This window comes from Corythoichthys intestinalis, chromosome 2, assembly GCF_030265065.1.
Source record: "Corythoichthys intestinalis isolate RoL2023-P3 chromosome 2, ASM3026506v1, whole genome shotgun sequence".
Classification (NCBI taxonomy): Eukaryota; Metazoa; Chordata; class Actinopteri; order Syngnathiformes; family Syngnathidae; genus Corythoichthys; species Corythoichthys intestinalis.
The window spans coordinates 33,777,485-33,803,637 of NC_080396.1; the positions used below are offsets into that span (position 1 = coordinate 33,777,485).

General features: G+C 40.1%; 1 long non-coding RNA gene across 1 annotated transcript in view; it reads left to right on the top strand.

The window, feature by feature from the left end:
• The window catches only part of LOC130912309 (uncharacterized), a 31,389-nt gene extending 6,790 nt beyond the window's left edge, over window positions 1-24,599 (top strand). Inside the window, exons 2-3 of the long non-coding RNA XR_009062594.1 lie at window positions 16,268-16,339; window positions 24,455-24,599. This is a non-coding gene — a long non-coding RNA (uncharacterized LOC130912309). The remainder of the gene's footprint in view (window positions 1-16,267; window positions 16,340-24,454) is intronic.
• The last annotated feature ends 1,554 nt before the right edge of the window (window positions 24,600-26,153 follow it).

Genomic DNA, 26,153 nt, shown 5'->3' on the forward strand with positions numbered 1-26,153 from the left:
TTATGTTTGCCCGCCGTCGGCATTACCTCAAACAGCCTCACACGTTCACGGTCCTCCGACACACACGTTCTAGCACGCCGAGGGAGGTGATCTCTGGGGCAACGTGGATCTTTTTTTTTTCACCCTCCCCCTTTAAAAGACGTTCCTGGATTCCTGCGCTGTTGATGGAGCAGCCGCACAGCTCAGCAGATGTGTGTCCCGCCATGCGTGGCAGGGAATTATCTGATTAATTAATTACATCTTTTTTGATTAGAGTGAAATCTAGAATTAGATCCGTACTCGCAAAATTGGCCACAGATCTGAGAATTACTTTGTATGCGTGTGGACTTGTGAGCTGGTTGTGTGAGTGATGGATTGGATTAGTTGTGGTGTTTTTTCCCCCCAGAGCTCCACATTGATTCTCCCTTTAGAAGTGAGACATTCGTTCAGAATAAATGTGTCTGGAAAAGGAGGGTAACAAATTGTGCATCTGTTTGATCAACAGCAAGCAACGTGTTTGATTTGAAACATCTTTAAATCAATTAGATATTGTCAGTCGTTATTACATACATCAATTCTAAACAATTAACACTTAGATGATCAAACAATGATTAATCATGCTATAATTTTGGAATGAAAAGCTCAGATTTTTAAAAAGATTTCTTCAGGTACAACATTAGAGCTACAATGAAATATTTTTACATTATTTACATTATTCCTTATAAAGATTGAAATCGTTAAACGTAATTGAAGAGCAATATATCAATTGCTTAGAAGCCATAATCGTTTTATACTAAACATACATTAGACATTTCATTGATTTTAATTTACACACGCATAAAAGGATAACACTTTTTTTTTTTTTTTTTAGCAAGCACACTAATATTTTGATTGGGATGCATATTTTTTTCAATACCAATACTGATCACTTCCTGCTTCACAATACTGATATTGATACCGATAAATGACAACTAATTCATTTTGGCTTCTTTGATAATTATTTATAATTCTTTACATTATCATAGTTTATGAAATCATTTTGAAATTTATCTGTCTGATAATTATTGCGCATTAATTTTCATATTGTGACTGTAAATGATGACGCTATCAATATTTTCTTTGTTTTCAGAGGTTAATGAGAAACGATTGAAATTTTAAACATTCAGTGTATGACTAAGTGCAGATATACACCACATACTGATAGTCATCGATCTTTTCTGAGGGGGGAAATCCATCCATATGTGAGCACTTAAAATCATCTACAATTACATAATACCTGTAGATTTGTGAGAATACCTCAAGACCCTCCAATTTTTGCACATTAGTCAATCTCAGTGGTCATTCGCCCTGCCATTCTAATATATTGAGTTGGAGACCTTCTCCGTGTTATGGCTTCATAATGGTTGGCAAAGCCGCTTGTTTGTGCATTTTTGCCAGTTAGTGGGTTGAAATGTGGAGCAGTAGTTTGTCAACACCCAAAATAATATATTTTCATTTGGAAATGGGCTGAAAATAGGCCACGAAAGTCCTTTTCAGCAACAGAACAACCCTTCCAGCTCAAGATGGAAGGTTTCGTTACTTGTATTTTTCCCTACCCATATGTGAACACTTAAAATATATGTAAACACTTAAAATCATCTTTGGGATCATTCATTGATTACTGAGATTACATAATACATGTGGATATGTGAGAATACCTCAAGACCCTCCTCTTTTTGCACATTAGTCAATCTCAGTGGTCATTCGCCCTGCCATTCTAATATATTGAGTTGGAGATCTTCTCCACGTTATGACTTCATAATGGTTGGCAAAGCCGCTTGTTTGTGCATTTTTGCCAGTTAGTGGGTTGAAATGTGGAGCAGTAGTTTGTCAACACCCAAAATAATATATTTTCATTTGGAAATGGGCTGAAAATAGGCCACGGACGTCCTTTTCAGCAACAGAACAACCCTTCCAGCTCAAGATGGAAGGTTTCGTTACTTGTATTTTTCCCTACCCATATGTGAACACTTAAAATATATGTAAACACTTAAAATCATCTTTGGCATCATTCATTGATTACTGAGATTACATAATACATGTGGATATGTGAAAATACCTCAAGACCCTCCTCTTTTTGCACATTAGTCAATCTCAGTGGTCATTCGCCCTGCCATTCTACTATATTGAGTTCAGGGGTCGCGTTAACCGAATATTTTCCGTCGTTGACCGATTTTTTAAAACGGTGACGGAAAAAACTTAAGTCCATCCGTCATTTTGACCGGTTCATTTCACACCCCAGACCACAGGGTGGCGAGTGAGCTTATTAATTAGCTATTGTCTCTCTTGATGCATGCGTCGTTGGCCTTACTCTGAAACAATGTCAAGGCAAGTGAGTGTCCGAAGTTTCTTCAAAAAGCCCAAAAACGACGATGGTGTTGATAAAAGAGGTGAAAAAACAGGGACTGCACAAGCGGGCACGCAATTCAAGTCCATGCGCACCAGGAGGAAAGTGTGAGACTACGTTCAGGCCACAGCAGGTGAACTGTTCATTTCATTGTTCCATATGCTACATATGGTAGGCTACCTACCTAATGGGGACCACTGTCAGCTGTTTTTGTCACTGCGGAGAAAAAGTTACATATTCATCTGCTTGATGTGTGATGGCACGGTGTGGATTCTCTGTTAAGCTTGTTCGGACAGAATATTAATCTAAAATGAATGAAAACTAAATACTGTTGAATATGTTGAAGCGGTATGCAATGTTAAGAGTCTTGTTAGCTGTAGGCGCACTATCCAATTCCCCTCACTATCCACTCGCGGGGGCCTGCGCTTGTCAGTGACGATTCTTATTCTCGCTATATGATTATACAACTTTAACATTTGTTAATAATACGCTCTGTGTGTAGTATCATCCATCCCTTTTCCTTTTTAAATGGGCACTTATAAGCGAACGCAAGAAGTAACAACGGGAACATTTTTAAACAGGCATATCACGGGAGAGCATTTCGACTCTTCGGCCAATCATATAGCGAGAGCGAGTGGATAGTGAGGGGACCGCGCGCGGCTCTTAAGTGTCTCTGTCACGTGACTGTCGTAGGCGCTTGAACCTACACTGGTAACGCGCTCGGCCAAATGGACACACAAGTACGGAAGGTGAATTATGCCAAACAAAGGGTCACCACAATGTCATTATCATCATTTTAAAAATTTAAGTGACGGGTAAAAATGGATTATGACCGGATTTTTATGACCCTGTCAGTCAAAATGACAGACAACGAAAAAGTCTAGCGCAACCTCTGATTGAGTTGGAGACCTTCTCCATGTTATGACTTCATAATGGTTGGCAAAGCCGCTTGTTTGTGCATTTTTGCCAGTTAGTGGGTTGAAATGTGGAGCAGTAGTTTGTCAACACCCAAAATAATATATTTTCATTTCGAAATAGGGCTGAAAATAGGACACAAAAGTCCTTTTCAACAACATACCGATCCTTCCAGCTCAAAATGCAAGGTTTCGTTACTTCTACTTTTTCCATGTCGATGTACTAGGCTCCAGCATTACTAAAGGTGCCACACATTTCTCTGGCCATTTACGCATGTCCTCTCCACCATTCTATATCATCCTTACCACCAACAGCAACCCTGCGCCTTAGATGATGAAGACTCACCGTGGTGGGGATTTATCACCCGATTATGATTGTTCATTACGTGTTCACGATACTGACTCAACATCGGGTCCGAATGCCGGGACAAGGACGGGAAAGGTCAGGGCAAGAAGGATTGTGTGTAAAATAACTTTTGGTTAGGGATTTTGTCGACAGATATATGGGTGAGTAAAATATGAGCTGTCCCTACATGAACCTTATTAGTGTTTTGCACTGTGTTTAACATATTCATTGCCATTGACGATAGTAATAATGAAAAAAAAATGTATTTTTTATTTTTTATTTAATTCCGTGATTTTGAAAGTTGGAAACATTTTTATTAAAAATTAATCATTTATTGCACTAATTTACTGCATAGTTAACCAAACACATACTTTGTGTTACTGATTTTGTTTAAGAAGTAGAGCTTCGTTGAAGCTTGTGTCATGTCCAGTCCAACTTTGTGCTTTTCTATTTAAAAAAAAAAAAAATCTGAAACTAAAACCCATTTTCATGTAAAATGAAAGATATTATTGGATTATTAGGTATAGGCACCTGCTATCGGCACATTATGGTACCCAAGTACAGTAGTACCTCTACATATAAATCTAATTTGTTCCAGTACCTGGTTTGTAAGTTGAAATGGTCGTATGTTGAGCAGGATTTTCCCATAGGAATACGTTATAATGTGATAAATTCGTTCCACAGCCCAAAAACCTACACTAAACCCTGAGAAATACTAGCCTGGAACACCAGACTCACCGCTGTTCCAGCTATAGAGTCTGGCGACTGTTCCGCGGATAGAATTCCCAGGGCGGAACAAGCCACAGCAATCAGAGAGCAGAGTGGACCAATCAGCGACAGGTGGACGTGACGTTTGTAAAGCGACAAGAAACTAGCACGAGGACGTAAACATACAAGGAAAGTGGAGAACGGAGAAGTTTATTCAACATGACTGTTGGTTTTAGCGACTCAATGTGTTTTTGGTCGTTTAAAACTGAATTTATCGCAGATAGGAACATATTCTCGGCTCTCCCTTATACCATCTGTGTTGTTGTGGACACGACTTCTGACGCGCAAGAGTGACATTGCTCGTTTAGAGCACGTCACGCAAATAAACGAATCTGATTGCGCAATCGATTTCATTTGGGCTGGAGAGGCCAATAAGGAGCTAGGTTCCTGGAGTTCCAGGCTAAATAAATACTGCTCATACAATTACAAATAGCTATTACTCATAGCAAAACAGATAAATTATAACTACAAATCATCACCATGATGAGCCCAACACCCTGCTTCTCGATCAAAGAGCGCGCCTGCACCTTCTGGGTCAACTTGTCGCCGGCCTTGACAGACTTGTAGTTTTCCCATGTGGCCAGCACCTTCAGGCTCGAGAATTGGGCCATCCTCAGCCTCTTAGGCTCCTAAAAACATGTTTGTTTTAGAAAGATAGGTGTTTTGATTCTTTTTTTATAAAGTGAATAATGCTGGCCAATAACTAATGTGCTGCAAGTTAAGTCACTCTGGCGGCCCCCATAGTACAACAAAGAGCTTTTTCCACTAAAAATTCTTGTGAATAAATGCATAAATCCCTGAATTCTTTATAGATATGGACATAAAACAGTCTTGATTCTTGGTTAGAAGCAAAAAAAAAAAAAAACGGGCAGTTAGTATTTATTTTACGTAAATGCAGTGGGGCAAATTCGTATTTAGTCAACCACCAATTGTGCAAGTTCTCCTACTTGATGAATTAGAGAGGCCTGTAATTGTCAACATGGGTAAACCTCAACCATGAGAGGCAGAATGTGGGGAAAAAAAACTGAAAATCACATTGTTTGATTTTTAAAGAATTTATTTCCAAATTACAGTGGAAAATAAGTATTTGGTCACCTACAAACAAGCAAGATTTCTGGCTGTCAAAGAGGTCTAACTTCTTCTAACGAGGTCTAACGAAGTCTAACAAGGCTCCACTCATTATCTGTATTAATGGCACCTGTTTTAACTCATTATCGGTATAAAAGACACCTGTCCAAAATCTCAGTTAGTCACACTCCAAACTCCACTATGGCCAAGACCAAAGAGGTGTCGAAGGACACCAGAGACAAAATTGTAGACCTGCACCAGGCTGGGAAGACTGAATCTGCAATAGGTAAAACGCTTCGTGTAAAGAAATCAACTGTGGGAGCAATAATTAGAAAATGGAAGACATACAAGACCACTGATAATCTCCCTCGATATGGGGCTCCATGCAAGATCTCACCCCGTGGCGTCAAAATGATAACAAGAACGGGGAGCAAAAATCCCAGAACCACACGGGGGGACCTAGTGAATGACCTACAGAGAGCTGGGACCACAGTAACAAAGGCTACTATCAGTAACACAATGCGCCGCCAGGGACTCAAATCCTGCACTGCCAGACGTGTCCCCCTGCTGAAGAAAGTACATATCCAGGCCCGTCTGCGGTTCGCTAGAGAGCATTTGGATGATCCAGAAGAGGACTTGGAGAATGTGTTATGGTCAGATGAAACAAAAACAGAACTTCTTGGTAGAAACACAGGTTCTCGTATTTGGAGGAGAAAGAATACTGAATTGCATCCGAAGAACACCATACCCACTGTGACGCATGGGGGTGGAAACAACAGGCTTTGTGGTTTTTCTGCAAAGGGACCATGACGACTGATCTGTGTAAAGGAAAGAATGAATGGGGCCATGTATTGAGAGATTTTAAGTGAAAATCTCCTTCCATCAGCAAGGGCATTGAAGATGAGACGTGGCTGGGTCTTTCAGCATGACAATGATCCCAAACGCACAGCCAGGACAACAAAGGAGTGGCATTGTAAGAAGCATTTCAAGGTCCTGGAGTGGCCTTGCCAGTCCCCAGATCTCAACCCCTTAGAAAATCTGTGGAGGGAGTTGAAAGTCAGTGTTGCCCAACGACAGGCCCAAAACATCACTGCTCTAGAGGAGATCAAGGAGGAATGGGCCAATACCAGCAACAGTGTGTGAAAAGCTTGTGAAGAGTTACAGAAAGCGTCTGGCCTCCGTTATTGCCAACAAAGGGTACATAACAAAGTATTGAGATGAACTTTTGGTATTGACCAAATGCTTATTTTCCACCATGATTTGCATATAAAGTCTTTAAAAATCTAACAGTGTGATTTTCTGTTTTTTTTCCACACTCTGTCTCTCATGGTTGAGGTTTACCCATGTTGACAATTGCAGGCCTCTCTAATATTTTATAAGTGGGAGAACTTGCACAATTAGACGTTGACTAAATACTTATTTGCCCCACTGTATGTCGAATGCGCTCTTAGTTAAGTCACTGTGGCGCCCCCCTTAGTACAACAAAGAGCTTTTTCCACTGAAAATTCTTGTGAATAAATGCTTAAATCCCTGAATTCTTTATAGCTATGGACGTAAAATAGTCTTGATTCTTAGTTAAAAGCAAAAAACTGGACTGTTAGCAGTTATTTTACGTAAATATTGTGAAGTATAATGCCAATGAGCGGAGCGGCTAATTTCTCCCATGGATTTTTTTCACAATGTTTCAAAATGCATGCATGGTACGAAAAAAATAATAATTACCTTGAATCCTTGAGCAAAAACCCCTGAGACAATCCTTCCTGTTTGTATGCAGTACAGATTTCATACTTTTTCAACAAAAATCCGGCGTTGCATCGCTGCATGTGACCGACTGCTAATAAATGAAGCGGAACGTCCCCCTTCGGGAAGGCGTGACGCAGTGAATGGCTAATGTGTCATGTCAATAAATTATGAAGTCTCTGTCTTAACACTACACACAATGTTCAGTTGTTGCACACACTTCTCATGTAAAAGCTCAAAGCTTCAACCTACAACACACCGCAGTCAATTGCACAATAACCTGATGTCAAAACACTCCACACATTGTTCTGTTGTTACACATACTTCTCATGTAACATGTCAACGGTATCAACCTAAACTTAAAAGTGTTCAAAACGCAACACATTCAAGTATGGTGTGCAAATAGCAAACAGGACTGCAGCATATAAGTGCCTCTGCACCTCCTCCGCTGTTTGGTGAACAACGGAGAACCTTGAAGAGAGCAACCAGAGACGTGTAAGAGGAAGACAAAGAGGGGAGGACAGATTGGAGCAAGAGGAGGACAGAGAGGAGGAGGAGAAAGAAGATGGAGAAGAGCAGGAGTAGGAAGACAGATTGGAGGACAGGGAGGACAGAGAGGAGCAGGAACATGAGAAGAATGAGAAAAGAGAAAGAGAAGAACTATAATATTTAATGGGATTCTGGCCACTGTGATAGACATGTTGCTGAGCATGTTTTGAGCATGAGGGAGGCTGGCTTTAGGGTCCAGCCCAATCTCAGCCGCTATACAGTTGGTGCCATCCTAAGAAAATTCCGGATGGAGAATAGGTAAAAGTGTCATGTTCTGTAAAACAATACAGCATTTTTGTTCTATGTATATTGTGTAGTATATACAATGTGTATTGTATATACTGTGTACTGTAATACAATAGGGCATTTCAATGAACAGTAATACTGTGCGCTCACAGTAGTTCTAATTTGCAGGGCTGAAAGACAACCTCACAGTGGGGTCAAAAGACTTCGTTTTCACACCAGACCAGGAAACCCTAATTGTGAACATGGTTCGTGAAAACAATGCAATTACCCTAAGACAAATTAAACAGAAGATCCTTGCAGATAATGCAGCTTTCAATACGAGCCACACAAGCCACAAAAGGCGGTTCTTCCAGAGATGTCTAGTCGGGAGAACATCGCCTGTGATGTCGAAGAGGCCCTCTAGCCTGACAGAAATCAAAGGCATGATGATGCTTCATCATGATGAATCCTCAATCATGTACAAAAAGAAAAACGTTTGGCGGCATATTTGTGTGCTGGTTGAAAGTTTGTGTTATGAAAAAGTAGGCTACATCAGTCATTTTTCCCAAAAGGGGAAATATCTTATTTTCCAGATTCATTGTCATTCATATAGTGTGACTTTAGTGTCAGTTTAGCAAATGCTTGGTAGTGTGCAGCAAAAGCTTAGCTGTGCCTACTCAATGAATGGTTGTGTGTCATTGGAAATACTACTGTGTGTAGCAAATGAAAACACAATGAACACAATGTACAGATTTGATGACAAGAATCTTCTTGCAAAGGGAGTGTCAGGTTTAGCGTTTTGTATGTGCAGTTTTCAGTTTTGTGTGTGCGGTATTGAGTAAGCCATTATTGTATTGAGAAAGTGTGTTAACAATTGAAAACAATAATAAGAAATCGGAAATTTTTTTTAAAAGTGTGTTTTTATTGTTAACTTAAAAAGACTGGCGGTCGGAGGAGACCGGTCATATTGTCCAACCAGTTCACTCACACCGCGTTCATATTTTTCTATCATTTCCATCTTAATTTCATTGGTAAGCGTCACCTATTTCCTTTTTCACCACCTGCACTAACCTTCTTGGCACCCATGTTGATTTCTCTCACAAGTAAATCCGCCGTGCTGCCTTCTACGGGAAAATAATTAAATTGCGACCCTATCGTCATATTTCGAGCATGTCATATGTCAAGATAAACTCAAATTTGGGATCGTATGTGTCGAGGGACCAGAGTAATACTTTATTGTGTTTTATTTTATTGTAATGTTGTATTTGCTGTGATTTTCAAACAGGATACCCTAGAATAATCGGAACCATCACAGTGGAATGTAATGGGGATCCCCAATAAACAATAAGCAGCTGGCATCTTAAATTGACTTTGCTTCATAATGTGTTTTTCCTGCAAGTATATTGACTTTTAGGGAGTTGGACTTTCTTAAACCAACCATATATTTTACTAAATATTTCAAATCAAATTTTAAATTAAAAAAAACCTTTATTATAGTGTTAACTGGGCACAGCATCATTGAGATTAAAACCTCTTTTTCAAGAGCGATCTGGCCAATAAAGGCAGTAGAAATAAGTTAAAACAAAAGGGGTCATAAAAGAGAAAACGCATCAATACAAATACAGACACCTATCCAGATGCATGCATTGTGTGTTTTCCCGTTAAAATGTGCAGTGGGAGGGAAAAAATAAGTAAACTCTTTGGAATTTCTTTCATTTCTATTCGAGTTGATCTCCATCAAAATTAAAAGAATGAATAAACTGTAATACCACGCAAACATTTACATGTTTCAGTGTTCAAAATTGAAAATAACATGCAAGCATTCCGGGGACAGGGAGGGGAAAGTAGGTGAATCTAGTATGAGGAAAGTGGCTACCAATTAATTCCCCAACTCCTCCACATCTAAACCGGTGCTCCGGTCCGCTTCTGGCCCCAAGACTCCCTCTGACATGTGGTCACTGCTTCGGGACGTTCCCATAGCAACCAACCCCCTCAAGTCGGAAGGATGGTGTCCTCTCACTCGGCCTCCGTGTTCAGAGGGGTGGGTGAAGCTGTGATACAATCAGCCTCATTAACATCCTTTATGGCCCTCCGGGGTCGGGGGCCGACCTGGCCGACCGAATTAATGAAGTCAATCTACTTGATTTGTTTCTTCGCTGTGTTCCAAAAGACACACCGTCGAGAATTACTTCTCCGCGGGAATGTTTATTATCTTTTTACAGCACGACGCCTCCTTAATCACGTCAATCGAGGCTAATTCCGCACCTGACGGTAGCACGGTCGCTCAACAGAACGTGGAACTTTGAGTAGATTTGTGACATTTGGCTCTGTTTATATAAAGTCACTCAGAATCTGTTGCGTTAGGTGAAGAGAACCTAAGAGTCTTTTAGGCATGGCCATCTATAATTCACCGCCCTTTTGCTCACTCTGTCACATCAGTAAAGCTTTTTTCCAGCAGTTGCCATCTTTGAAAAGGCGGTCGAGCTGTTAAAAAGCTCCGAAATGAAATATTAGTTCATCCCTGATGCAACAAGTACGCATCTCCATAAACATTTGGCATTCATTTAGAGAACTCTGGCAGCGACCACGCATGCATTTCACGCTGTATCTTTTGTAAGCATATATTTGGCTCACTGAAAGCAATATGTAACATTTTGCTATGGATTTCATGTCCAACATGTCGCTTGAATGGACCCAAACTGCCTTCGCAGTCATACTGTCTCTAATGCTGTTTGGCAGATAGTTCACTGTATCACTCATGCCCTATTTGGCTTGTGTTTGCCTGTTGTCCTGCGTGCATCTCAGCGCGTGTGCGCATTTGTTGTCCATGGGCAACTGTTCGGTAAATAGGGCAATTAAGTGTGAAAAGCAGAAAGGCGCTCGCTCCTTCCTATCTCTTTGGTGGCAGAGATAATTTATGCTAATAACATCTCTACCACTCAAGCTGCCCAAAAATGATAGCAGGCCCTTTTGGCTTCACAAGAATCTTTTCATCCTCTTGGAGGAAGGAGAGAGAGAGAAAAAAACAGGTCTCTCAACACCTTGCGAATAAGACAGCTGTGTGGCAGTGAATGAAGCTCCTTCTCGGCCTTTCATCTGCAGATGATCATCTTTCCTTCTTCACTGTGTGCAGTGCCGTTTGTTTGTTCTCCATTTATCCCGTGGAACACTCGGAAACATTTCTGCCTTTGTTTTTCGCAGACTCGTTAGCCCAGGCATGATACATCGTCATTTTAAGCCTTCACTGGACATTTGCGGCATGTGCCGGTGTATTGCTGTAAATAGTATCCTATGCATCAGTGATGCTTTTTAATAACACTTAAACTCCTACTCGGAACACTGTTCATGCTACGTACATTCCTGCATCATTTACAGTACAGACGAGGGGCAAGCGAGGCTCGGGGTGGCTGTGGGGTGCAGGGGGCCGTTCTCGCAGTTCAATGAGTAATCCCACATAGAGTAGTGGCAATAAACCATGTGAAATCTGCGCTACCCCCACACAACCATGCCCAGTGGAGAGTGTCACGAGAAAATGTGGCAGCTTCCAAATGGAAGATCATTTCTTTTCTGCTGTGGCAAAATTAATTAAAAAAAAAGGCGTCTGTTGTTTTTGTTTTTGTCTTTTTGAATGAATTTTTGTCACCTTGGCATACCTGACACTGGTATAACTCATCTGGGGAAAGAGAAAATCAGCCCTCTCTTGCTCTATCTTTGACATTTAATTTGATTTTGAAGAACCTCTGTTAAGTATATGCACACAGTGAATAGGCCGAATAAGCCAAATTGGCCGATACTGATACCATACCGATACCACTGCGTTTGAATATGCATATATATAAACATATATATATGTAATATTACTGATGCACCGATACCGGCAGGGGGGGCCGATCCAGCACATAATGGTGGTATTGGTTTCGTCGAGTATCAACTAATAGCGTGCCGATATCATTTACCTGTCCAGTAATATAACACTTGACTGCAGCTTTTTTTTTCCTCCTGACACTCACTACACTCTGTTTCTGGGTCGTGTGATGACACGTGATCACTTTGGATGCCAAACAGCTATCGCTATTGGTCTGCTCCAGATCAATGAGAGCGAGCCAATAGCCGCTCTTAACCAATGCCAGGGCAGCTTTTTCATATGGAGGAAAAACAAACCAGGAGAAATGGCGGCGGTCTGGTAAATCGGCCAGTTTCAATACCTGGAACCTGATAAAACATTTGAAGACGAAACATGTGAATGAACGCAAAGAGTTTCAGGCTGCAACAGCAGGACTGCTGTCCAGAGGAAGCCGGCTGGACCGGAGCAACAATCCTTGGTGAGTTCACCATCTACATTACATTTATTGTCTTTTACTGAAGGAAATGCCAAATTTGAGACCTGGTTCCAAAGTAGGGTTGGCACCTTTCAGAAATAGAAACAAGGGACACCCCATGCTCTATGCTAAAATATTTCCAGACCGCCGACATTTTCCTCTCCTAGTTTGTTTGTTTTTCCTCCATATGAAAAAGCTTCCCCGGCATTGGTTAAGAGTGGCTATTGGCCCACTCTCATTGGTCTGGATCAGGTCAATATCGATAGCTACTTGGCATGCAAAGTGATCACGTTTGATCACACAACAAAGAAGTGTAGTGAGTTTCAGAAGAAAGAGGGCTGCGGTCAAGTGTTATAAAACTGGACCGGTAAATGGTATCGGCGCCCTGTTTGTTGGTACTCGCTGATACCGATACCACCATTTTAGTGCTGGATCGGCCGCCCACCGATAATGGTATCCGTATCAGTGCATCTTTAGTAAAAACGGCAAACATGATTGTTTACTGTTAGTATCAAGTCTTCAGTGGGTTATAAAAGTGGGTTAGAAAACTGTTTTTGCCAAGCGGATGAGGCTGGGTGCCACAGTGCTGCCGCTGCCGCCACCACCGATGATGATGATGATGACCTCCTAATTGGTTGGAACGAAATCCAGGACCCTTGTGGCCCTTTGTGGAATTAGTTTGACACCCCTGTCTTAAACGTCAAGGCGCTGTGTACTCATCAGAGCATTGGTGGAGCATGCACAGAGTAGTAACTATTTTGCATTAACACTATGAAATCCATGTTGTATCTTTAATATTACTACTGTATGTACATAGTACTACATATAAATGTTTTCAAAAAGAAGCTTGAAGCTGTTTGTTACTGTCGAACTGAATATAAAATTGTGGGTTGTGTACTAAATAAACCTGAACTTTCAAAAATGTTTTTGTTTTTTTAAATTGAAAATAGGTAGCAGTAATCATTCACTGTTAGTCTCCCAAGAATCAAATGGATTGGCCGTCTACTGTTGTCAACGTCAGCCAATAGATTAATGCTAATCCTAACATATCAGGCGAGATGATTATGTACCATTTAAGCAACTGGAAAACAGTTGAAAACATTAAAACAAACAATTAAACAGAACACACAGTCAGTTAAGGCGTTTTCACACTGGTGATAGCAGCGCAGAGTTTGCCGTGAGGAAACCCATTCTATGTGTATGTAGGAGGGGGCATTTCGCAGCTATAATGGACAGAGCAGCAAAGGTTGAGTGAATTTTCCGCTGAGGGGTTGCTCCTGAAATAGAAACTCGTTCTATTTCAGAGCGACAAACTCTGGGCGCGTTGAATAGCGGAGGTGCTAGTATAGTGGTATCTTGCTGTTTTGGCGGACAGGTACACACAAGTCATGGCAATGGAAGCCTTGATAAATGTCCTTTCTTGAAGTTTCCTGATCTTTTGGACACTCGAAGAGTGACTCCTCCCCTGCTAAGACAAATAATATCTTGATGCGCATTTTTGTGGAACTGTAGTCCGTGAAGAGCATGAAACTATCAACATTCTACTGTTGGTCTTCCTTCCTCCTTAAAATGAGAAAAATCATAGCTTTCATGTGCAACAATGAAATATAAATGCATTCCATTTCCTGGCCACGACTACATCACTGCAGTGTTGTTTTTGGCAGCAATTTTAATTTTCGTCTTAGTCTTTTGGACGGAGATAATTTTTAGTCTTAGTCATATTATATGAATGTATATATTAGTCATTTCAAAATGTGTTCGTCTTCGTCTATTTTTAGTCAACGAAAACTCAGACAAATTTTGTCTAGTTTTAGTCGCCAATTCCCAAAATTTTAAGGGGGGTAAGGGGGACGTAGCACATCACGTGAGTGACACGACCAAACACTGCTAAATTCGTTCTAACTACACACACAATAAGAAAATATCACACATTGTGAATTTATGATGAAAACTATGGCGAATTTTCATCTCGTTCGCATGTCATCAGACGACAACTGGCATCCACCTCGTTAGGGCCTGAGCACTAAGCGTGCAAGAGCCCTATTGTAATGCAAAGGATTTTTTTTTTTTTTTCAGGGCAAATGAAAATGGCCAATTTGGAGGCCTGAACATGCACAAAAACTCACCGAAATTTGCACATACATGCGGCTTTGCGTAAATTTAGATAATCTTGCAACGTTACAAAAAAAAAAAAAAAAATGTCTCTTGCACCCATATTCCAAACCCAACAGGAAATCAGGTATTTTGGATCGAATGTGAATTTTTTATCAATTTACAGGGTGCACATTTGAGAACTTGTCGCCGAGGGAGTTAGTTTGATCATCTTCAAAATTGGTGCGACTGTTCAGGAGACATATGAGATCATAAGTTTTCAAAATGGTGCGCTTTGATTCATGGGTCTGACCCGGGCGGGGTGCCAAAATTGGCCATTTTATTGGCAAAACATCAAATTCAGTAAATGACTGATAACTCTCTCATACAACGCTCCATTTATTTCTTATGTATGTGAGGTATCTCAGCGTGAACATGGCTGCATTAAAATATTACACATTAGACCTACATCAGGGGAGCCTGATGAAAAATATTGAGGTTTTGTTGAAGCGGAGGGGTCCAAACAGGAAAGTGAAAATGACTGTAGCCATTTTGTCTCACCACAAGTTTTGAAACAGTCATAACTTGGCAGATATACAACATATCTGCGCCAAACATCCCATGCTTGGTAAGAGTCATACCCTCAAGGGTCCTGTACGGCTTATTCGTATCAACACTACAGCGCCAACTAGTAGCAACAGAAAGTCACTCAGTTTACTTATATGTGTCCAGTTATCTTCAGGTTTGTCATTGTAGTTTCAAGACCTTTTTTTAACACAACATTTTAAGGTTTATGTCCACATGTCTCTGTCTTTTGCCATGACGACGCTTTGTTCGTCATTAAAAGAAATATATTAGGCAGCTTATAGAGCTGCGGAATTTGGCACACTTGGTCGAATTGGCCCAATTAGAAGTTTCATTTATGTTTTGAGTAAGGACGAGGCTGCACAGCTCAGGAGCGCCTCCTTTTTTGTCGTACTCTCTCCAATAGGTTTTTTTTCTCCCAGGTTTGTGAATGTATTTCTAATCCCAAAAAGGCAAGTTTTGAGCATTTTAGGTTCTCATGAGATGATTAGAAGGGGACGATCTGCCACCACCCCAGCCTGCGTACCGTCCGAGTTTGCATGACGTCCAAGTTGCGGCAAACTGCAAGGGCCCGTTCATTCCTGCTTGCAGGCCTAGTTATGTTTTAGTCTCCCAAAACACATTTTCAGCGTGTCATAGTGACGTCGTCATGAAAAAAAATTGCTTGTTCGTTGTCATCATCGTTGACGAAAACAACACTGCATCAGAGCTATAGGAGCTTCTTTCGCCATCGTCTTGTGCAGCCTTTATACTCTGTATTCGTTGTCCTCCGTGAGGAGCCAAGAGAGCCATACTGACGTTTGTTGTTTTGAACACCTTAAAACATGTGTTTTGGTTTTTTTTGTTTTTTAATACCATACAAAATGAGGTAATCATTATATCCACAGTTTTCTAAGCACTGCATATTCATTCCTCGGAGCTATTACAGTCATCATCATACCTCATTCTGATTTATTAAGGTATAATTGTTCCGATAATCTTAGTCTAAATTAATTGGGTTAATTAATCACCAACGCATCTTCGACCTCTCTCGTCCCTCAAATAAAGTCACATTACGTACCCTCAGCAAGGTCAGCGCGGTGCTTAATAGACTGTCATCCCTAATTTGTACTTCCTCGCAAAGGAAGACCAAATGCATAAATGACCATATCTGCATATTTAAGATTACACAACAAATGGCCTGATTTGCATGAACTGTGCATTCAGGCAGAAAGCCTTTGACAGAGCATATTGTGAGCAAAATAAGGAAAACATCCCGTACAAGTTACCAAAACTATTTTTTTTGTTCCTTTTTCAGGCAAGGATGGGAAGAAAAGCAGCATCTGACCCCACAAGACAGACCGCTTTAATGAATAAGAACGAGGAATCTGTAAGCAAACGCACTCTACGCATGGACGTGTGTGTTTTTCCTTCTCGTACATGTCAGACTGAGGGGTGAGATCAATTTCCACAGGATTAGGCAGCCCGTGGAAAATGATTGCTTTTTCTCATACTTAGTAACAATTTTTCAATTTCCTGTGGTCTTTGTTACGCTCAACATTTTTGCAAATGAGCAAAACAGAGGCAAGCGGTGTTGCCGTTCCACGAACTTCACCTTGGGACCATGCATCATTTGCATATATATTGAGAGCATACGTTTTTGCTTTATAATAGTCACCATTCTGGGGTGGGGGCAGGGAACCGGGGAGAAGCTGGTAGGCATGCTGTCACCTGTTATGAGGCCCTTGTCCATGAACATCCCAGAGAGAAAGCGGGCCGTAATTATGGCTCGCCGCTCTGAGTTTTTAAACGTGAGCAGAGAGACTAAAAACAAGGATGGCTGCGGGCCTTCTCTTTGTTCCTGACTCGTCCAAATTCAGCAAAGAGGAAATGAATCAAAGGAAGAGACGGAGCGCTAAGTCCTGTGGTGATTACACTTGGAGCTCGACTCTAATAAATCAACACGTTCCACTCTTTGCACTTGCACAGTGTGTAAGGGGGCTAACTATATTCAGGCAGAATCATAAGAGAAGCACTGCAGATGGTCACATGACAAATGGCGTTATTGCCCCGTTATGGAGATTTGAATCATAATTGAACGTCTCTACAGTGATGTGTGCACTTGGGATGACTCACAGTGAGTCTCTTGCTTGAGGACAGATGAGCTGTGTCGCTCGCTTCCACTTCAATCTGCCACTTCCTCACATCTCGTCACGTGCCTTTAAAAACAGCAAATCAGACATGCGACATCTTTAGCTCCAATATCAATAACACGCATGTTCGAGAAATCTCTATTACAGCAATGATTTCCGGCTGTCTAAAGTGAAAATAACGTGAGCGAGAACATTTGCACACTGATGCATGTGCAGCATGCATGACTGCTTTTGTGTTGTGCTGGGCGCTTTTCAAAGGGCATGCTTTTGTGCAGGCACAGATGATGCAGCTGGCATAAGCATGACTATTGCTGGAAGCGTGTCCACATTGGCACACTTACAGAAAGCCTTGGCTGCCGGGTCATACTTTATATAGGCTACAGAAAGGCCGTGTGCCCGTCTGCCGTCTCGGTTATCCTTAAACGCTGCGATGTGTTGACTCAAAAGTGCAGCGAAAGTCTCGTTTGAATGTCTGCACTGCCAATTGTTTATCCATCCTGAAGGAATGTTTTTCAGATGTTCTCGGTTGCTCTTTTCCCGGTGTGAGCTAGCAAGATGGGTTCTTGACTCTCAAGCATTGAGGGTGTTTCTCACGCATTGCAGGCCATTCTCACCATCCTAAACCACACCTTAGATTTTTCATGGCCAAAAAAGTAAAACTACCAATGTCATAATGTAAAAATAATATCTTAAAACAGTTCAATTTATTTTACATTTGCGGCGTCACTGTAGGTACAATGTCGTCCGCCACATAGATATCACTTATATAAATACGCTTAACTTGCTGAATTCTAGACAGATTTACAAACTAGTTGTTTCATAATAAATTATATTAGTGTAGCTATAATTCTAGTTGGATTTTTTAAAAAAATGTTATAAATATTCTTGTTTGCAGCAAAAAATTTTTTATCTCTTTTCACATCTCTGACGTTTATGATCAAACGGGTCGTTTAAAAATCCGTAAAAATTGAATAATCTATACACTCCAATGGCTCTGATGGAAAATGGCCGATGAATGACAACTATTGCTTATTGCGGTTGCAAGCCACTCGAAGTATATCGGCTCCACACATTTAATTTCCCAGTCGGTAAAGTTACAAAGTCGTTCCTGATATATTGATGACCCACTAACTTTAAGTAACCTACTGATAGTTAGTTCATTTGTCAGTGTCGCTAATCTGAGTAAACTATTGATAACATTAGACTAACATTTATAGCTGCACGCTATTACAGTCATGACAAAAATGAGGACACCCCATGAAATATTCAGTTCTTTATTAAGAAATGTTCACATATCAATGTCTGATCTTGTTTTTCTTTATCTCTCGAAAAAAAAAGTGATTTAATTGCAGGTAAACAACAAAAATTAACATTGTTTTACTCATTAAACCAAATATATAAACAAAAATGCATAGTCTAATTGAGGAAAAAGTTAGGACACCCTACCACCTAATAGCTAGTGTTACCCCCTTTGGCTGAAATAACTGCAGTGAGATGCGTTTTTTAGCCATCCACCAATCTTTGACATCGGTCTGAAGAAAGTTTGCCCCACTCCTCAACACAGAATAATTTCAGCTGTGAGATGTTTGAGTGGTTTATTGCATGTGCAGCCCGTTTCAAGTCACCCCACAGCATCCCAATGGGATTAAGATCTGGGCCTTGACTCGGCCATTCCAGGACTCTCCATTTCTTAATTTTCAGCCAGTCCTTGGTGGATTTACTGGTATGTTTTGGGTCATTGCCATGTTGCAGGGTCCAGTTTTGCTCCAGCTATAGATTTTTCACAGATGATCTCACATGTTCCTCAAGCACCCTCTGATACACGATAGAATTCATGGTGGATTCTATGATGGTGAGCTGGCCAGGTCCTGCTGCTGCAAAGCATCCCCAAACCATGACAATTCCACCTCCGTGCTTCACAGATGGTATGAGGTTCTTTTCCTGGAATGCTGTATTGGGTTTATGGCAAACATGTCCTCTGTTCTGGTGTCCTAATAATTCAATTTTCGATCCATCTGTCCAAAGAACATTATTCCAGAAGTCCTGGTCTTTGTCTACATTCACTCTGGTAAACTTCAGTCTGATCTTCATGTTCTTCTTAGAGAGCAAAAGTTTCCTCCTTGCACATCTCCCATGAAGGTTAAACCTGTTAAGTCTCTTTCTGATTGTAGAGACATGCACTTTCACACAACAGTAGCAAGAGCTGGCTGGCACCCAAATCAAGGTGCAACCTTCCTGGTGCCCATAGTTAGTTTGGAAAGGCTCCAACCCATACCAGTGACCCTGATGAGGATAAGCGGCTTGAAAGATGAATGAATGAATATAATTTTTTTAATAAAGTATTTCAAATATTTTAAAATGTATTTACTTAAATCTATTTCTGCCTCCGCTGCTGAAAACAGCCCACAATACATATGTATACCGGCGTGCATGCACATCCATGCACACACGAACTCACTCTAAACCATTTTCATCAATTAAGAACTGTGTCAAAAAAATACAAGTACCGTAATTTCCCGTATATAACGCGCACTTTTTTCCCCCAAAATCATCTTGTAAAATCATGGTGCGCATTATAAACGGGTACATGGATGGAGACAGAAATATATATATATGTATATATACTGTATAAACCGATTTTTTTTTCTTGACACGGCCACGTTGTGTTGAAGAAACGTATGCGGCAACCCGTTGCCGACCATTACGGTACGTAACGTCACCATTTTGTTTCGGTAACACTTGACTCTAATCGGCCGAATGATTTCGTCTGTGTTAAATTCTGCTTTTTTCATTCTTCATAAAGCACATAATTTAGTTTCTTGAACTCATTTGAATTGATGTTTATTGCAGCTCCACAACTCGGACCATAACAAACGTAAGCACACAAACTTCCTGTGTCTGTCAACTATATCGGTCCCTCGGGAAACTCAAACCCAAATGACAATAGTTCCTATTGTTACTGTCGTGTTGACAGCGATGAGCGCTCACGGATTTCCGACTTACGTTCTCATTTTCATTTTACTGTATCAATCCATGGAAGAAACATTTATTCATCAGGATGAAACGAGCAAGTTATACAGCAGCCTTTAAAAGAAAAGTCACATCTGTTTTGTTTTCTCCTAGATTCTGCTAAATTGGAGAAGTTGTCAAATCATATTATTACCGTAAATATTGTCAGTTTATGGTAATGTTTGGAACTACCAATGTGCTATGCTTGTGCTGTGTTTCACCAGTCAGTAAAATGACATTTGTGTATCTGTGCATATGCTCTGTTTTCTTGTATTCTTCTATTTATTGGTGCTAAAATTAGCGTGCGCGTTATAAACGGGTACAATAATTTTCCCTAGATTTTATAAATAAATTTGGGGTGCGCATTATACACGGGTGCACCTTATATTCGAGAAATTACGGTATGTATGTATGCATTTTTGGAAGTGAAAAACAACGCTGAGCATACAGACAAACTAATATTCATGGAATAAATTGGTAGCTTAGGTGAGCAGCACAAATAGCATAATATTGCAGAGGACACTTGCAAACAATTATGGTATTTGTCTCTACTACTTAGTAATATGTATATTGAAAGATATTGTGAAGAATCGTTAATGCTTAATGATAACACATAATTAAAAACAGCATCAATACGTGAAGTGTATCACTGTCTAATGATTGACTTTCTTTTTCATGTCATTGTTACTATTTTTTAAATAAATGTTTTGGGGGTTCTTGACAAATTACAATAGCATTTCTTTTTTTTTTTTTCTTCTTTTTTTTTTTATATAGATTTTTTTTTATTTTTATTTCAGTCACAAGTTAAATTTAACATACATTTCTAAGCAATGGAATCAAACTACAAACTATGTGACCTTAATGTATAAGGGGACAGTACCCCCAACACAGAAAATACAAAACATACAAAATAAAAACATAAATACAAAACACAAAACCACATACACAAACATATACAAACAGAAACAGCACCTCGTCAGTCATATAAATATACTGTATAATAGGGCAATGTCTCCGTAAAATAGCCCCACACAGCACTCCCCAAAAATCAGCATACAACAATGTATACATTTAAATATATGAACTTTAGGGTCCCGTAGTAGGAACGGCCACTTAGCGTATGTCAACTAACGGGGGGAACAATCATTATTCTGGAATCTGAGGGACATTCAAGGCCCCCTAGCATACATCAAGAAAGGTGTCCACCTTGCATAAAATGTGTTTTTGCAGCCCCCCAGCGTACACCGGATCTTCTCTAAGTGGACACAATTCAAGATTGATTTTATCCGAAGCGTGTGAGAGGATGGGATGGAAGATTTCCATGCAAGCAGTATCAGTTGCCCTGCCAAAAGGGTAACAAAGGAAATTCTATCCTGATCCATCTGGGATAATTCCAACACAGATGATGATGTTCCAAACAGTGCTATGGTGAAGTCTGGACGTATTTGTAAGCCACATACCGTATTTTTCGGACTATAAGTCGCAGTTTTTTTCATAGTTTGGCTGGGGGTGCGACTTATGCTCAGGAGCGACTTATGTGTGAAATTATTAACACATTATGATATGATTTCACATGTTATTTTGGTGTTTTGGAGTGACACTGATAGTTTGATAAACTTGTTAGCATGTTCTTTATGCTATAGTCATCTGAATAACTCTTAATAGCTATGGCCACGTTCGCGTTCTGCCTTTGGCAATGTGTGTTCAATTGTATCATTGACTTTTTTATATTGAAATGCATGCTTTTAGTTTGTGGCGCTTTCACGCCCACGTGGGGGCGCACTTGCACTTGTATACGCGAAGAAGAGCGCTCACACGTCAGAAGAAGACGGACAGCTACGTAGCGTCTCTGTCTGAGCGAGTGGGCGAGAGAGAGAGAGACACGGTTGCGAACCTACGTTGATTGTTCATGCTTGCAAAATATCTCTACAGATGCAACACCTGTGTGGATCATCTTTTCTGTTATTGTTGTGTGTTTTCCACCCGCGATCAGACACTTAGAGCCAGTTGTGTGTGGTTGTTTGAACGATGTGCTAATGCTAGCGAACGCATGCTAACCGGTTGTGTCATTGCTGTAATAGCACCTAATTATCATTTATTTACGTTGATGCGAACCTGTTTGGTATCGTGGACGAAATTGATTCAGCAAATTATACGGAAATCCAGCATCGTCATTTGGGAGTTTAGCACGCTGTATAGCTAGGACCGAGCCGTAGCCACCTAGTGAGGACAGTAAGTTCGCATTTCGTTGTTCATGCACTGTACATTGTACACTTACTCAGCATGTTGTTCTCCATTGTCTTTTTATATTAAATTGCCTTTCAAGATGACATATCTGTTCTATGTGTTGGATTTTATCAAGTAAATTTCCCCCAAAAATGCATCTTATACTCCGGTGGGACTTATATATGTTTTTTTTTTCTTCGTTGGGCATTTTATGGCTGGTGTGACCTATACTCAGGTGCGACTTGTTGTCTGAAAAATATGGTAGTTGTTGGAAATTGTCTTAGATACCTCTGACCAAAAGGTACAGTGGGGAAAATAAGTATTTAGTCAACCACTAATTGTGCAAGTTCTCCCACTTGAAAATATTACAGAGGCCTGTAATTATCACCATTGGTAAACCTCAACCATCAGAGACAGAATGTGAAAAAAAAAATTACTATCTTTGATTTTTAAATAATTTATTTGCAAATCATGGTGGAAAATGAGTATTTGGTCAATAGCAAAAGTTAATCTCAATACTTTGTTCTGTACCCTTTGTTGGCAATAACTGAGGCCAAACGTTTTCTGTAACTCTTCACAAGCTTTTCACACACTGTTGCTGGTATTTTGGCCCATTCCTGCATGCAGATGTCCTCTAGAGCAGTGATGTTTTGGGGCTGTAAGTGGGCAACACGGACTTTGAACTCCCTCCACAGATTTTCTATGGGGTTGGGATCTGGAGACCGGCTAGGCCACTCCAGGACCTTGAAATGTTTGTTACGAAACCACTTCTTGGTTGCCCTGGCTGTGTGTTTGTGATCATTGTCATGCTGAAAGACCCAGCCACGTCTCATCTTCAATGCCCTTGCTGATGGAAGGAGATTTTCACTCAAAATCTCTCGATACATGGCCCCATTCATTCTTTCCTTTAAACAGATCAGTCGTCCGGGTTCCTTTGCAGAAAAACAGCCCCAAAGCATGATGTTTCCACCCCCATGCTTCACAGTGGGTATGGTGCAATTCAGTATTCTTTCTCCTCCAAACAGGAGAACCTGTGTTTCTACCAAAAAGTTCTATTTTGGTTTCCTCTGACCATAACACATTCTCCCAGTCCTCTTCTGGATCATCCAAATGCTCTCTAGCCCTACCGCAGACGGGCCTGAACGTGTACTATCTTCAGCAGGGGGACATGTCTGGCAGTGCAGGATTTGAGTCCCTAGCCGCGAATTGTGTTACTGATAGTAGCCTTTGTTACTGTGGTCCCAGCTCTGAGTAGGTCATTCACTAGGTCCCCCCGTGTGGTTCTGGGATTTTTGCTGACCGTTCTTCTTATCATTTTGACGCTACAGGGTGAGGAGGGAGTTGAAAGTCTGTGTTGCCCAACGACAGCCCCAAAACATCACTGCTCTTGAGGAGATCTGCATGGAGGAAGAGGCCAAAATACCAGCAACAGTGTGTGAAAAGCTTGTGAAGAGTTACAGAAAACGTTTGGCCTCCGTTATTGCCAACAAAGGGTACATAACAAAGTATTGAGATGAACTTTTGGTATTGACCAAATACTGATTTTCCATGATGATTTGCAATTTTTTTTTTTTTTTTTTTAAATCAAACAATGTGATCTTCTGTTGTTTTTTTCCACATTCTGTCTCTCATGGTTAAGGTTTACACATGTTGACAATTACAGGCCTCTCTAATATTTTCAAGTGGGAGAACTTGCACAATTAGTGGTTGACTAAATACTTATTTGGCCCACTGTACATAAAGATGGGCAAGACCAGAACATGTGGGTGTGATTAGCTGGTGAACGGTTGCATCATGCACAGGTACGGGCAACATCTTTATCGATCTTTACCATTGAATAAGACCATGCCGTCCGCGAATTGATGAGGAATGAACTCTTCTCAGTGCAGCCTCCCATACTTCGTCTGAAATCATCCCACCCAGTTTTTGTTTATTTTAACAGGTAATTTGATGTGGGCGGGTTTTCTGTTAGAAGCATTGTGACAGAAGAAATTAAATTAATCTCAAGGCCAGATGTATAAAACTGTGAAAATAAGACAAAGAAAAAGTCAAAGTAATGTAGCAAAACAGCACCAAAAGAAATCTAGTCATTTCTAACATTTTTTTTTTTTTTGCAGAGCAGAAGCATACAGCCAATAAAATGAGTGTTCCTTCTCACGTGGCTTCACTTTGAATTTCTCTCTGCATGTAAACAAGCTCAACCAAGTGGAAAATGGAAAATTCAAACTAGAGCAAATGAACTGGAGACATCACAGTCAGCAGGTTTTCTATAAAGGCTCGACTCAAAATGACAAAGCTCACGAGGTTTCTTCCTCATCCTTGAGAGACGATGTATGGATGTATTTTGGTGTATTTTGTGTACAAACTGCTTAAATCAGAAAATGCAATATTGTTTCCGTGAATTGCATTTCTTGTCTAATTACCTGATGAATTAAGTAGCAGCGACACCTGTCAAAACAACAGATCATTTCTGTGATTGCACTACACAGCAGGCTCTTTTTGATGGGTTAAGTTGGTAATGACAACTCCCCAAGTCTGTCCCCTCGGGCTGAAGGATGAGAGCGTAGTCATCTTCTCTTTCTCTATCCGTCCCTATTAGAATAATGCATCAAACAGACATTTTAATTTGAAGTTCATTTTCTCCTCAAGGCTTCGTAAATGTCTGCAAGCACGCATGCCGCAAGAGATAACTTCCAGTCGGATTTTTCTATTTTAGTTTCATGCTGAACTGTTCTCACGTCGTTTGAAACATGTGGACTACGACTGTCAGATTGAAAATTTATGGGGTGTGGTTTAATATATTATTTGTTTAGAAGTATAGTTTAACCTAAAATTGTCCATAATTTCTACTTTTAAACAGTATAGAGTCTCAAATTTAGTTTGTGTTGAATCAAAAAAATACTTTTTTTTTCCAATAATGATCAACATCCCTACCCATTTTCTGACACTTTACAGACTAAACTAAATTTACAAAAACAGTGTCTCTTTGCATTTCCTGCAAAAAAACAAAATATTTTTTAATTAAGGGACAGAAATTAAAACGTTTTTTAAGAGATACATTTATTAATTGGAAAAAAATAATCGACTGATTCTTCAATTGTTAGTTGCAGCCATACTTCAAATAAAACCAACCTTCCTGCAAGCCCCAATATTCTGATGAAGATAGAACATAGTGGGAAATGAAAAGCAATACAATCAAACACTTTTCAAATTATATTCAATCACACTACAAAGACATAAAAAATAATGTTCAAATTCACCGTTGCCATGGTCATTGGGTTATTGTTTGTTTAATTTTTGCAAATATTCGCTCATTGAAATTGCTTGCTACATATTCCACAACCTGGATAATGGGCAGGAAAAGACTGCAGAATGCTCAGAGAACACCTGTTATGAACATTCCACAGGTGATCAGGTTATTTGGAAAAAAGTCAATGTCATGAATGGATATGAAAGGATCATCCCAAAATCAATGAGTTGTTCACAAGCAAGGATGGGGCTATGGTAGCCACTTTGTGAATACCTGCATGAGCAAATAGAATAAAAGTAAAAATAATAATAATAACAAATAGAAACAAAATAAGTGGAATAATTCCACTGACGACAATTCAAAAATAAGTTATTCCAAACCCTTATTGTGTGTTGTTAAAAGAAAAGGTTATGTAATACTGGTTAAAATGTCCCAGCAAAATACCAAGTGTTACAAGCATCTAAATGAAAATGATCAATCCTTGCCTGTAACAATAAATTTTAAAAAATCTTTAAATATTAAATATCCTGTGCTTGTCTTGTATTTAATTAAATAAAGGCTGAGAA